Raw genomic sequence first — 13,607 nt, 5'->3', positions numbered from 1 at the left:
TCCTGTTAGCCACCCTGTCTGCCTCCAAACTCCTCATTACCCTCATTAAAAAACTGAGCCAAAGTATTCACTTAGGTTGGGCTGTGCCTGCCTAGATTATCTTTGACCCCCAGCCCAGCCTCAACATTCAGTAGCCCCACTTCTTCTCTCCTTGTCTTTTAAAATTTTTATATTGGTTTTAATTTCCTTTACAAGGTCCAACTCTGCTTGGGTTTTGGAAGTTCTTACCTTTCTCACTATACTTCTTGACCTCCAAGAACTAGTTGTTCTTTCTGATCCATCCCTTCCAATTTTTTAGGTTTCTGGTTTCCCTTAATGAATTATCTGAGATGCTCTGTCATCCAGTTTGTTCTGTAATGTTTCTGTAAAAATGTTTTCCCTCACTTGGAGCGTAGCTAGTTTCTGCAGCTTTGACATAAAGTAATTCTAAATCTCCTCTGCATTAGTTTTTCAGTCCAGTCCATGTTCCTAACTAATTCACTTCATTATTTTAAAGTTTGTCCTTTTGAAATCAAGGACCCTTGCTGCACATCTTTTTTTTGTTTACCCTTCCATTCCGTTTAAACCAGGGTTTCCCAATCTATGGGTCGGGACTCAAATATCGGTGGCCATTACATTTCAAAAGGGTCGCCAGGTGTCTCCCCAGGTGGCTTTTAAGGAGCCATTCACACATTTTTTGAATTGTCCTGGGTCACCAAGTCTTCCTGAATTGTTAAAATGGGTCCCCATCTGAAAAAGGTTGGGAGCTGCTGGTTAAAACCAAACTAACTCAGAATCGCTCAAGCCAGTGTTGCCCTCTACAATCAGATTATCTGCACCACCATCTTGGCACCTCCTATATTCTGGTCCTGCTCACTCTTCAGAGAAGGGCGAAACAGCTTCAGAGCTGCTCAGCTGTAATTGTTTCCTGGGGACCATTCAGCACCCAGGAAGAACCGGAGCACAGGATACTTCTGCCACATAGCCTCCCTTCTTAGGTATAGCCCTTATGCTGTGGGTCTGTGTGAGGGGAGAGGGAGGAGGTGTCATAGCACAGAGCTTTGGCAGCTCTGTGCCATCCCAGGAACCGCCTTGGGGCCATTTCCACTAGTTTTCTGACCCTGATAAGCTGCTCATGTGTGTTTAGGAAGCAGATCATGAGGGAAAATCCAACCCATAGTCTTGCTGAAGAATAATTAAAGTATATAATGAGAAACACACACATTGTTAACATGGGTTATAAAAAAGGCTTTTAAGCAATGTCTACCCCTCTCTATTGGTGGCAAGTTCAGAGATTTTACTCACATGAAACACCAGAGTGATTGGTCATTTTGCTTTTATTTCAAAGATGTACATGGGTGGGCAAAACCAGACCAGCTGGACACTTTGGCTACATCTTCACTGTTGCCTTCTTGTGGAAAAACTTACGGAAATGAAGCTCAGCATGGAATATCGCTGCGCTTCATTTGCATAATTAATGAGCAGCCATTTTTTCTGTAAGAGGCTTTTGTGCAAAAAAGAGCAGTGTAGATGGCTCTTATTAATTTCTTTCACTTGGATGCTTGTATGAAATGAAAGAAATTACACAATAACAAATCAAGTAATTTCAGAGGGAAGAAGTCTTCTGAAGAAATCAAGCCTGTGGGACTGAAAGCCACTTTGTTTATATCATCATTCTGCATAAATCATTGGCAGAAGCAGAAGTTGTTCAGTTGGTGGGTGTGCAATGGAAAGTTGGCAGCTGGACAAGATGTCCACTCCAATTTGAAAATTTTCAGTGGTGTACAGTTATAGTTAAGACAGAAGGTGTCAGCATAGCCATAGTTAAGGCACTTCTAGGAGAAGTCCTAGCATAGTACAAGGAAATATTATTAGTTTATTGGCTTAGCAACTTTATAAGTTTCTTAGGAATAAGATATATATGTTTTATAATAGCATAACCACTCTGTCAAAGGGGGGGTACATTAATTTAACTGTATCATTTTCTAAATGATGACTTTATTTGATACACAATGGAACAGCTTCAACAGGAGAGGGTAGGATTCTTACCCACAACGAAGGATACGTCAGTTCAAATCTTTGCTTCACATCAAGTCGAGGGGGAACGTGGTCGTGGGTGAGTGTGCTAAGAGATGTATGGTTGGCACCATCCCCTCCAGCCGTCTTGTGACTCTACCCCTTTGTTTCTTGTACTTTTATTTTAAAGAGAGCCCCCCATGAAATGAGACAATCAGTTACAGTTCATGACAAACAGATTTTTCTCCCAGAGTTTTTGGAACTGACATCCAATACGATAAAAGAATCAGCTGTTTGTCCAGCTCTACTCAGCACCTCTGTGTAAGTCAGGACACTACTTAACGTTCAGTGACTGTGCCCCACAGAGCCAGGGCACAGGGCACTTTCAATGCCACTACTTCAGAGCTTGCTCTATAGCAATAAGAGAGATGAAGGAGTTGGCAGAAGGAGTGAGAAAGCAAGAAGATGGCACCATAAGGCTTGAGAAGTAAAAAAAACTCAGATATCAGGAAATGCCCACAGTTCAGGAGTGAAATTTTTTCCCCCAGTAACATTAATGCATTTGCACCAGTGCAGCCTCTTTTTAAGGATATGTTAGTAAGGAAGAGTGAGGGACAAACCTTTATGTGTAACAAGAGAAAGAGGAATGAAAAATACTTCATATTTGCAGTGTCACTGAGTTAGTTGCCAGAGTAACTTTCACTTTAGGGATTTCCTTTGTGGCACGTGATTCTGGACCCTTAAGGTTGGTTTCTTTTCCTTTCATTTCCTAGGGGAGGCGTGTTTGTGTGTTAATGCAAGAGAAAGACAGGGGAGAACATGGACTCCATACATAAAATTGCTCACTAATCAATGTATCCAGCTTACAAGCTCTGTTGTGAATTCCTTGCTTCATGGATATGTATTTCCACAGTTTACAAGCTCTCAAGATGTGGACTAAAGTGAGAGGGATAGATCCAGATTTGTACTGAGTGTAATATGAACAGCATCTGCTAGAGCAGTGGGCAGCACAGAGGATACTACGGGCATTGTTTGATTCTTGCAGACTGGCCTTACACAGCAGAGAAGGTCTATTACCACCACTGGTTTCTTTTGTGGTGGGAAAACTCATTTGTAATTTATTAAAAGGTCACTCCATCTTATACTCTTTCACTGTATTCAGTTTGAATGCGAATGGTTAACCAGTTAGTCAATTAACTGGAAGAGGCTGGAGAAGCACTCTGCCGGCTGCAGGCAGGGAGCTGCTCCTACCCCGTGGCGCCCATGTAGGCAGGGGCTGCTCCCACTGGCTGGCTGGAGCAGCCGTTGTCCACAGCAGGGGCTGCCCTAGCTCAATGTGGCCAGTGGAGAGGGCCGCTTCAGCTCAATGGGGCTGGAGCAGCCCCCATGTTCAACCCTCCCTTTGGTTGGTTAACCGCTTACACATGTTTAACCAGTTAACCAATTACGTGGGATTTTACATCCCTCATTTAAATACAGTAACTACAATTTATCATGACTTTTATCATAAAAATGTGGCATGTTTCAAGCCTAGTATTGAGAATCAGCCTTTAGGGGTGACTCAGGAATAGTTATTAGAACCAGATACAGGACAAAAGGACACACTAGAGATCCCTTAAAGCCAAAGAGAGTCTATGTAATCAACGTTTTCAAACTGTACTGTTTTCTTTAAAGTGAGCCTGACCACCTTACTAAAAGCCAGTGCTTACTGAAATAAGTGACTCACCATATAGCCAGGACAGATAGAATGAAATGCATGCTGATAGCACCCGCTAGACATGATCTCATAGCAGCTCTTGCAGATTTCCAGAAATGCAGCTCAAACTGTCCCTTGGCCACATGGTGGCACTTCATTCCTAGCAATTCCTCAGTCATCAGATTCCTGTGATCAGCAAAATAAAAGAATGAAAAGGGAAATTGAAGTATTTTGTACTACTTGATCAACAGACATGTGTGTGTTTGCATTTATGCATACACACTACTCATTTTTATTGTCCTTAATTCAGAAACATGTTTCTGTCCATTTCCAATTTGCTTTAGTTCTTTAAGTGAGTTTCCTCATTCTTCCTGGAGATTTCCATTTGAAATGAACAACTGCGACACCACAGGAAAAACTGGAAATATCAGCAAATATTGTGTGAGCTGCTGACATGTACCTCACCTTTCACTTTGCCTGGGAAACACATTGGACATAGTCAATGCATTTTTAAAAAGCGCTTTTGTGTTTGCGGGGAAGAGAAATTTGGATTAAAAATAGAGAACCAAGATTTTAAACCCTGAGAGTTGAGATGAGCCTCAGCCACAGGGTTCAGCTCTGTGACTGCAGGCCCCCAAAGTCCAGATCCATAGTTTTAACTTAGACAGTTATTTTGATAAGGGGAAGGCCTGATCAGATCAGGATCCAAACTTCCCAAAACTTTCAGGGTTGTTCAAATTCAGGCTTTCAGTCTGCACTTCCATCTAATTTAATGTATGAAGAATTATGTCCTTGTTACAATACATTTTTTTAAAAAGGAGACCCAATGTCTGTAAATCATGTGCCATAGGGAATGACAAAAGGAGAAAGGGATTGATGGCTAATAAAATATCCTGTTTTATTTACAAGTCAGCTGCAGCTTAAGCCTCTAGTTAGGTATTTACACTGATCCACCACATTAAAGCACAGTAAAAATGTGCAGATCAGTCTAAATATCTCACTGATGCTTCACTTTAAATATAGTTTCAAAGACACAGAGGCAGTTTTTGTCCTCCACTCCAGTGGACTGAATCTGGAGTAATTTAATGGTGCCAGGGGAATAGAACAAAAGAACATCCAGCAAGAGCAGAAGTTAGCTTGCAGTTTCAGCCATTCAGTGCATTGAAATTGGACATTTTGGGCCAGATTTTTAAAGATATTAAGGTGATCAGTGGGATTTTCTAAAAGTGAAAAAACAGGTTAGGTTTCTATCTTCAGCTTTAGTTATGTAGATACTTTTGAAAAGCTGACCTTTAAGGCCAAATCTAGTGTAGGTACATACACACTACTCTTTTTTAGTGTCCTTAATTCAGAAACATTTATATCCATCGGATTACACTCACTAGCAACAGGTTTGATTCAGGCTATAGCTACAATTGTCAAGACTCTAACAACAGCCTATCCTCCCGCTTTGTAAGATTTCTACTCCCTTTGACCAAGGTTCTTGCTATCATCTCATTCCAGGAGGGCAGCTATTTCTTACTGATGCTGCTAAATGATAGGGACACCTCAGGATAAGCAATACTTCTTGGAATAATACAGCAACATTAGAAATGCTGCAGCTATGACATTCTCAAAAGTACCTCTGGCTGCCTCTGATCATCATTTATCAACTATTATCTGACAGGGGCTGCATTTACAAGGCAGCCTGGCATTTTCAATGGACATTTTCTTGTGATAAGATCTCACCACTCATCTCTTTTCTCGTGCTAAGATTTCCCATTTGTTATTACACATCCAAGTATGAGTTAAGGGGTCTGATCTCTGTTATGCCTGTGTAAGGCTGAAGTCATTCCATTGATATAGGGAGACTAGACAGAGTCAAAGGAACAAACAGACCCCACATGGAGACCTTGAGTAAGGGGAGACTGAAAATACTGTCCTTTACAGATTCACACTCACTGCTATCTTCGGTCATTGTATGGCACTTGGATACCATGGGGACAGGTATTTCTGAGGCACCTATGACAGATGCAAATAGATAGCACTGATCCCTATATGGACAGGGCTTAAACAAGTGATGCACAAACTCCCCAAATCTATAGTTCAATGGCATTGTAAGAGAGGCTGAGCCAGCTGAACCATCTCAGGATTTTACATTAAAACACTCATTTCCACCTCAGCCTAAAATCCACTTTTCCTGTGATTATCACAACATTGGACTCTCTGCACTGTAATGCTGAGCTTTGCTTGGAGAGGAGTCATGGCTGGGCAAGTGACTGCTTTCTGATTTCTCTGGGGATCTTTCTGCTTTGTGTATGATGCGCTCTAGACAGTCAAAGCTGATGTGTTCAAAAACAGACTCTCACTGCGGGTGTGATGAAACACCAACAAGCATGAGCAGCTTACTTACTCCGGCACAACCTACAACACCTGCCCTGCACAACCAGCGAACAGACAGCAGCACGATGGTAAGCGTCTTTCAGCATTACTCTCTTTTTATGGTCAATACCCAGTTTTTCAAATCTGATTTAAACACTAATGATGCTGTGTTTTACTCTGTCAGTCTTCAGGCTGACATAAGTGCCATTAATTTCCTGCTTTCATCTGTTTAGCTTTTAACCATAACAGTACTGCGTGATCCAAAAGAACTCAGAGTGACTGAAAACAACTTTCTATAATCATCCTTAATTGCATTCTGGCTTTAACATTTAGTTACTGTAATATGTTTTCTCTATGGAGACCAGAACTACTGATGTGTAGAGAACAAGTCTTGGGGAGTTTTGCATGAAGGCAGAAATGAGTAGTGCTATTAAATAAACAAACTAAAAGAAATGGGAAAAAATCATAATTGTTTCCCCAAAGGGGTTATCATTTAATTTACTTAACCAGCCCATTAAGGTCTCTTTTCCATATTCCATTAAGCATAATGCTAATGTCTTTTCTCCCATAGTATGGATTTATCAACACCTGCCTGAAATCTCTAGTTATAGAGAAATTTGGTGACGAGACATGGGAAAAACTCAAGTAAGTATTTGATCCTTTAAAAAGAGCAACCCTAGTGACTTGGGACTTCCATCAAGGGAGTCAAAGAGGATTAAAATTTGACTGTATTCAGTTGAACATTTTAAATACAGTTCAGGCCCACACAGCTCTCTGTTTCACTGCTACAATTAATTATGAGCTGAGTGTGCCAAACTCTGGGCTGAGTTACATCCCCAGTGCAGCTGAGGGAGTGGTGGTCAGCATAAATCATAACAGAGCTATGAGAGGCAAATTTGGCCAAAATGTTATTTACTAACGCAAGTGGATTCATACCGGAGAGTGATTTGTCCCTGAGATGCAAAATGCCCGTACCTTTTGCCACCTTAACCTTCTCCCACTGGTATTTCCTGTTTAACATGTATAACACAAATAACAAATAGTGTTATTTATGGCATAATATAAAACCCAGGTAGCACATAAATTCAATGGAAGTGAGAGACTTGATTCTTTACCTATTGGATTAGACAACCATAAATAGCTTCTGGTGAGCCACTTTTCAGATCATTTTACTGACTTTCCACAATCTTTGCTCTTTCATGTGGAGGAGGAGTGCCAGAGGCAGTGGTGGACTGGAGAAATCCTTGCAGCACTGGAGTTGTGAGGCCATAGGGTAGGGAGTGGGGAGCCAGGTCCTCTTGGAGCCAATGAAGAGACATAGGGACTCCATGCCATTGGTCCTGTGCTGGGTCTCCCAAGGTCTAAGCAGATCCTGGCATATTTGTGACTAAGGAGTGGTGAACATGTCTTCCCCAATGGAATGAATGGGAAAGAAGCCAGAAGGGAAATCTCATGCAGGTTACCTGCCTACAGCCTGATTTCATAGCTAGGAGGGATGGTTGTGCTAACAGATCACAAAAAATAAGCATATAATAAGGAAGAATCACTCACAAGGTTGGCAGCATATTATTAAGAGTGTCCATTATCTTGTCTTTGGAAGTGGTCTTGTTCATTATGAGTATTAAATTATAAAACATCACAGAAATGAGCACCATAGAGATGCCTATATTTGTGGAAAACTAATAGTGAATTCTTGCACATGTAGTTTCTGAAGTAATAGACCAGGTGGCTGTTTACGCGTGCACTGCTGTTCCCTTGAAAAAAACCTTTCACATCACCCTGAAGTGCTGATATATTAAATGAAACATGCAGCCAAATTAACTCAGTTAGATGGGAGTAGGTCTGCAGTTATTTACACTGGTGTCACTAGGAGCAGAAGTTAATCTGAAACATAGACAGAGCTCTTGAAGCAAGTTTGAATTATCACAATTTGCACAAAAGATCCTAGCATCAACTTCTTGGCCTCTGATGTTTGCTCTATGAAAGCAGAACTTAACATGACATTTGTAGACATTTTTGGCACTCTTCAGCACACACACACATGTACTTATGTTGGGTCTCACATACGTCATTTGTTTAGATCTGGCAACTCCTCTTATGACTGAGCTGATAATAGTTTTATCATTCAGAATTTACTTGCATTGTGCCTGAAGGCCTGCCAGAAATATCCAAGTTATTTGGGCTGGTCTCCGATTTTCCACTATTAGCTACTAAAATGGTTTTGCTGTAAATGTTTGCCATACAGGACTCCTATACACTAATGTTAATGAATTCTGTAAAGTGATACAATTCCCTAGATATCTTCCAGTACAGTGGATTACTGTAAAGCAGTCCACAGAATAAAGGATAAGAGACATGCTAGCACTGAGCAGAAAGGGGGAAGAACTAGCACAAACACTAATCTGTGATCCCAAATAAAGAACTGGAAAAGATCATTAGGACAGGGATTAATCTTTCTCTATTTTTGCATAGAGCTGAGCACAAAACTGACAGTAAAAATCAGAAATGAAAATTAAACCAGCTCTTGGTGGCTGGACTGGGAAGAATATTGAATGCATTGTGCATGTCACACAAATCTGCTTGATACAATGACTAGAGACACAAGGTGGGCGAGGCAATATCTTTTATTGACCCATTTCCATTGGGGAGACAGGGTGCGTCTACACTGCAACACTATTTCAAAATAACTAGCACTATTCTGAAGTAACTTAGTCCGTGACTACGCAGCAGGCAGTTACTTTGAAATACCGTCAAAATACTATCAAGCTGGAGGACTTCTTACTCCAACTACTGTAACCTTCATTGTACAAGGAATAAGGGAAGTCAGAGGAAGAGATCTCTATTTCAAAATAAGTGCTGTGTAGATGCTCCCTATTTCGAAATAAGCTATTTTGAAATAAGATATGCAATTGACGAAGCTCAATTTGCGTAGCTTATTTCGAGTTAAGCCCTGAAGTGTAGACGCACCCACAGAGACAAGCTTCCGTGATACAGAGAGCTCATCAGGGCTGAGAAAGGTACTCCTCGTGCATATTGCCATGGGCAGTGTCACAGCAGAGAGTGATGCTAGGTCCTATTTTCACAGGGTGCTTTCCCTAAGGAATTCAGAGGGGTAGCCGAGTTAGTCTGTAATAGGAAAAACTTAAAAAACAACAAATAGACTAGTAGCACTTTAAAGACTAAGAAAACATATAGATGGCATCATGAGCTTTCATGGGCACAGCATCACTTCATAAAGCCCCCTCCCCTTATTTATTCTTGGATCTGGACTTCTAACACTCCTGTCATCTGATGAAGTGGGCAGTGCCCATGAAAGCTCATTTTATCATCTACATGTTTTCTTAGTCTTTAAAGTGCTACTAGTCTATTTGTTGTTTTTTAAGGTTTCCCCTAAGAGAGAAAGGCTTGTTGTATGATGAGACAACAGGCTAAGACTGAGAAGGCATAGGTTCAAATTTCACCTCTACCAGAGGGGTCTTATGTGACCGTAATCAAGTCACTTAGATCAACTCAAGATTCCTGAAAATCAGACCCTCTTTAAAGTGTCTTAAAATTGGGCACTCAAAGTGTTGAATTTCTGAAAAGCGTGTTCTTAAGCAGTACAATGGATCTTCTTTGTCTATTTAGGCTGCAAGGTTTTCAGGCCAGGAACTCTCTCTTACAATGTGCTTATACAGAGCCTGGAACAATGGGGCCCTGATCTTATCAGGGCCACTAGCTGCTACTGTGATAATTAATCATGCCAGCTACAAACATGTTTTGAACATAGTAATTGTGTGTTGGTTTTTGCATTTTTTTCGTAACCAGAGCAGCCAGTGATTGCCAGCTCCTTCTCTTTCTCCCTCACTGGAGAACAAACATCTAGTTCTGCATTGGCGAGGAGAGGGTCTAGAATGAACTGATGTGAAGTCCCTTCACTAAAATATTAAGCATTAATACATTAATACATTTTCCTTCCTTACTGACCACGTGACTACCGTCTCCCATCTGCTTTTAAGTTTTAAAAACCATACTTATTAAGGCCAGCATAGAGAAACGCTTCCCTTGCATTCAGGTTCCTCTGTTCCCCTTCATACTCTGCTCCAAGAAATTCTAGGCTCACATGCCAAGGTACAATTGGGAGCACTCAGTGACTTTCTGCTTTGCTGCTGCAGTTTCTTCTTGGGGACTTGCTCACATAACCATATGGTGATTTTGAATATGTTGGAACCTGCTAAGTAACTTTGGTTTAGTTTCACTGTACTCAGCTCGGTTGATGTATGGATTGGTTTCAGGCAGTGACCAGTCTGAGTGGTTTCCCTTCTGTATCATCATAAATCTTAATTCTCTGTATTTTTCAGAACACAGGCAGGGGTCCAAGACACCTTTATGACTTACATGGTGTATGATGATGTTATTACTCTGAGGCTGATCCAAGAGGCCTGCAAAATGCTGGGTAAGGCCTGTTCATTATCTTATTGCTGGCTTACTGAGCACTGGCCGTTTCCACAGTGCTCTTCAAGCTGACACTGTCCCTGGCTGGCCAAGAGGCCAACTCATAGCAGTAACACAATGCCCTCTACTGGATGCACTGTAGAGCAGCCCTATTTAAGAGGAAGTTCTGGCTGGGCTCATGATTTAGGAATGCCACACCCTACTCGGAGCTGCATAGCATGAGAAGTGTGCAAGGTGTGGCACCCAGAAGGAGGAGGTAGTGAGCGCTCCCCCCTTGTCCAGATAGCTTTGGTCCATGGCCTAGCCTTCTCCTCCAAGAGTGCCTGGCAATGTTCCCTCTAATTTTTTCCACCCATGTGTGAAACAAATTTTGCTGTGTGCACCAAGGCAATGTGCAGATGCGCACCACATGTGCCAGCTGTGGGTGCTCTGCTAATCAGCTGGGAGACATTTGAATCTCTCCTGGTTGGCTGCCCAAGTGTTCAGCTTAAATGAAACACTGGTGCCTGACTGAAGGAGGTAGGAGCCCCGCAAGTCTGGTGGCCGCCTGCTGCACACGGCTACATTTATCAGCCCTTGGGAGTTGATTGTCTAAGAGCACTGGTCACTCCCCAAAGCAGCTGTATTAGGGACCAGCAAGGGAGCTGTCAGACCTGTGGAGCTTTTCCTTTGCACTGGGGAAGAAAAGATCTGCAGGATTCTGTTTACAAAGGGATTTCAAAACTGAACCTTGCTATTTGTTTGGGGTCACCAAATGAAATTAATAGGAAGCACGTTTAAAACAAACAAAAGGAAGTTTTTCTTCCTCAGCGTACAGTCAACCTGTGGAACTCCTTGCCAGAGGATGTGGTGAAGGCTAGAACTTGAACAGGGTTCAAAAAAGAGCTTGATAGATTCATGGAGGTTAGGTACATCAATGGCTTTTAGTCAGTATGGGAAGGAATGGTGTCCCTAGCCTCTGTTTCTCTGTAAGTGGGAGACAGTGGAGGGATGATGTTAGGATTACCTGTTGTGATCCCTCCCTCTGGGGCATCTGGTATTGGCCACTGTCGGCAGACAGGACACAGGCTAGATGGACCTTTGATCTGACCCAGTATGGCCATTCTTATGTGAGGATTATGTTATGTTGTTTGTGGCTTAATCAACATTGCAACAAGCACAGGGATAGTAAGGAAACCGTGGCCATTGATGTACCTAACCTCCATGAATCTATCTAGCTCTTTTTTTGAACCCTGTTAAAGTTCTAGCCTTCACCACTCCCTCTGGCAAGGAGTTCCACAGGTTGACTGTGCACTGAGTGAAGAAAAACTTCCTTTTGTTCGTTTTAAACCTTCTGCCTATTAGTTTCATTTTACGTTGTTTGCAGAACTTGGGTGAACTCCAAGAATCCCCAAAACTGGCCCTTTGTTATCTGCAGCTTCCCTCCAAGGGTATCCCAATACAACTTTTCTCCTTACATCAGAGGGCCTTGGAGATGTCCCTGGACTTCTCCAGAGAGAGGCAGTTGTTAGGGATGGAAGGAAGAGAGGATGACGGGGGAAAGAGGGCCACTGGCTTCTCAGTTCTAAGCACGAAGTTTTATCCCTTTCTGCCAAACCAGGAGGCCAATGACCTCTGCCCATGAGAATTTGAAGTGAGCTGTGAAAGTCTTCCACACATCTAAGTTTTGTAAGCATTGTTATCTCCTGGCATTTGGGTAAGAGCTGCTATCTGACAGGGCAGGCTTATCTGGCGGGTTACTGAACACTACAGTCCCCAAAGAGCGTCCTCTTCCCCTCCTCCCTCTCTTTTTTCTATAAATATAGGAACATTCACTACAATCCCTGGTCTAAAGCATGGCTGTTGCTGCAGCTGTATTGGGGTATAAGAGTTGTAGTATGGTACTAACCCTGTGAGTCAACATGGACTTAAATTACTCCATCCTGATACCTCTTACCTAGTTTTCTTATCCACAAAAGAGCTGTTTTACTATTGGGCATTAGAGAATCACAATTCTGTTTACTACCAGCCTTGACAGCCCAACTTAATCAACATTGCCACAAGCACAGGGATAGTAAGGAAACTGTGTCCTGATAAAGAGGAGAGCATGTAGCATAAATTAAATTATCTAGATTCTAGGTCCAGATTCCCAAATCATTTTTCTTGGTACAAACCAGGATTAACCCCGCTAAAGATAACGGATTCCATTAACATACAACACAGACAACATTTTCCGCTGTATGTGCTGCCATAATGGCTGTTTGCTAGCCATTTATGGTCTGGTGTATTGAAAGTCAAAAATGAATGCAACTCTGCAAACTGTCCCTACCAGTAGACCTGGCTGCATAATGGATCTTTTGCTTCACCGATGTCTCAGTTTAGGTTGGACCAAAAATGAGAATTTTAAAATGTTTTGATGAATTGAAAAGTTGGGACGAATTTCAAAGACCAACTCAACATCTTTTTTTCAACTTCGGGAATTTTAACAAAAGCAGAGGAGGATTAGGGTCACAAAGTAGCTAGCAGAAGGGGAGGCACTGATCTCCTTATAAAGTTTAGCCCAGTAGTAAAGGCATTTTCCCAGAATGTGGGGAAAGCTGGCTTTGATTTCCCCTCTGCCTAATGTGGCAAAGGGATTTGCAGTTGGGTCTCCCAGGTTTCAAGAATAGTGCCCTAACCCTTAAGCTATAGCATAACTCTCCTCCCTGGCCCAACGACTATTCATAGTCATTTGCAATGGCATTTCACTGGGCCAGGGAAAGAGCCCAAGAATGATTCTAGCTTGGCAGTTAGGATAGTCACCTAAGATTTGGGCAAAACAAGCTCCATTCCCTGCTCTGATGATTACTTATAAAAAGCGGAACAGGCGAGACAGAGATCTGTACTGCCTAGGGCAGTCTTTTCCAGTGTTGGAGACTCAAGTTCAAATCTCTTCCTCGTATCAGGCAGAGGAAGGAATAGAAGTTATATCCCTGGAGAATGCCCTAACCACTAGGCCATAGCTTCTAAGGAGAAGCCAACCACTTCTTCCCCTATCAGTTTTGTGACTCCAGCTGGACACATTTTTCATTTTTTGGTTCCAAACCTGACACAAGTTTGCAATGTCTTTGGGATGGCCCAAAGAGCATTTCTCAGCAAATAA

At 42.1% G+C, this 13,607-nt stretch overlaps 1 long non-coding RNA gene across 1 annotated transcript; it reads left to right on the top strand.

Annotated features, from left to right (window-relative positions):
- The first annotated feature begins 6,013 nt into the window (after positions 1–6,013).
- LOC142826507 (uncharacterized) lies at positions 6,014–10,471 on the top strand. Its single transcript, XR_012900686.1, has 3 exons — positions 6,014–6,141; positions 6,624–6,697; positions 10,393–10,471. It is a non-coding gene; the product is annotated as an uncharacterized LOC142826507 (long non-coding RNA).
- Positions 10,472–13,607: the final 3,136 nt, after the last annotated feature.

Source organism: Pelodiscus sinensis, chromosome 1 (genome assembly GCF_049634645.1).
Source record: "Pelodiscus sinensis isolate JC-2024 chromosome 1, ASM4963464v1, whole genome shotgun sequence".
Lineage (NCBI taxonomy): Eukaryota > Metazoa > Chordata > Testudines > Trionychidae > Pelodiscus > Pelodiscus sinensis.
Note: the sequence above shows the minus strand (reverse complement) of the source record. Positions and strands in the feature narration are given on the sequence as shown.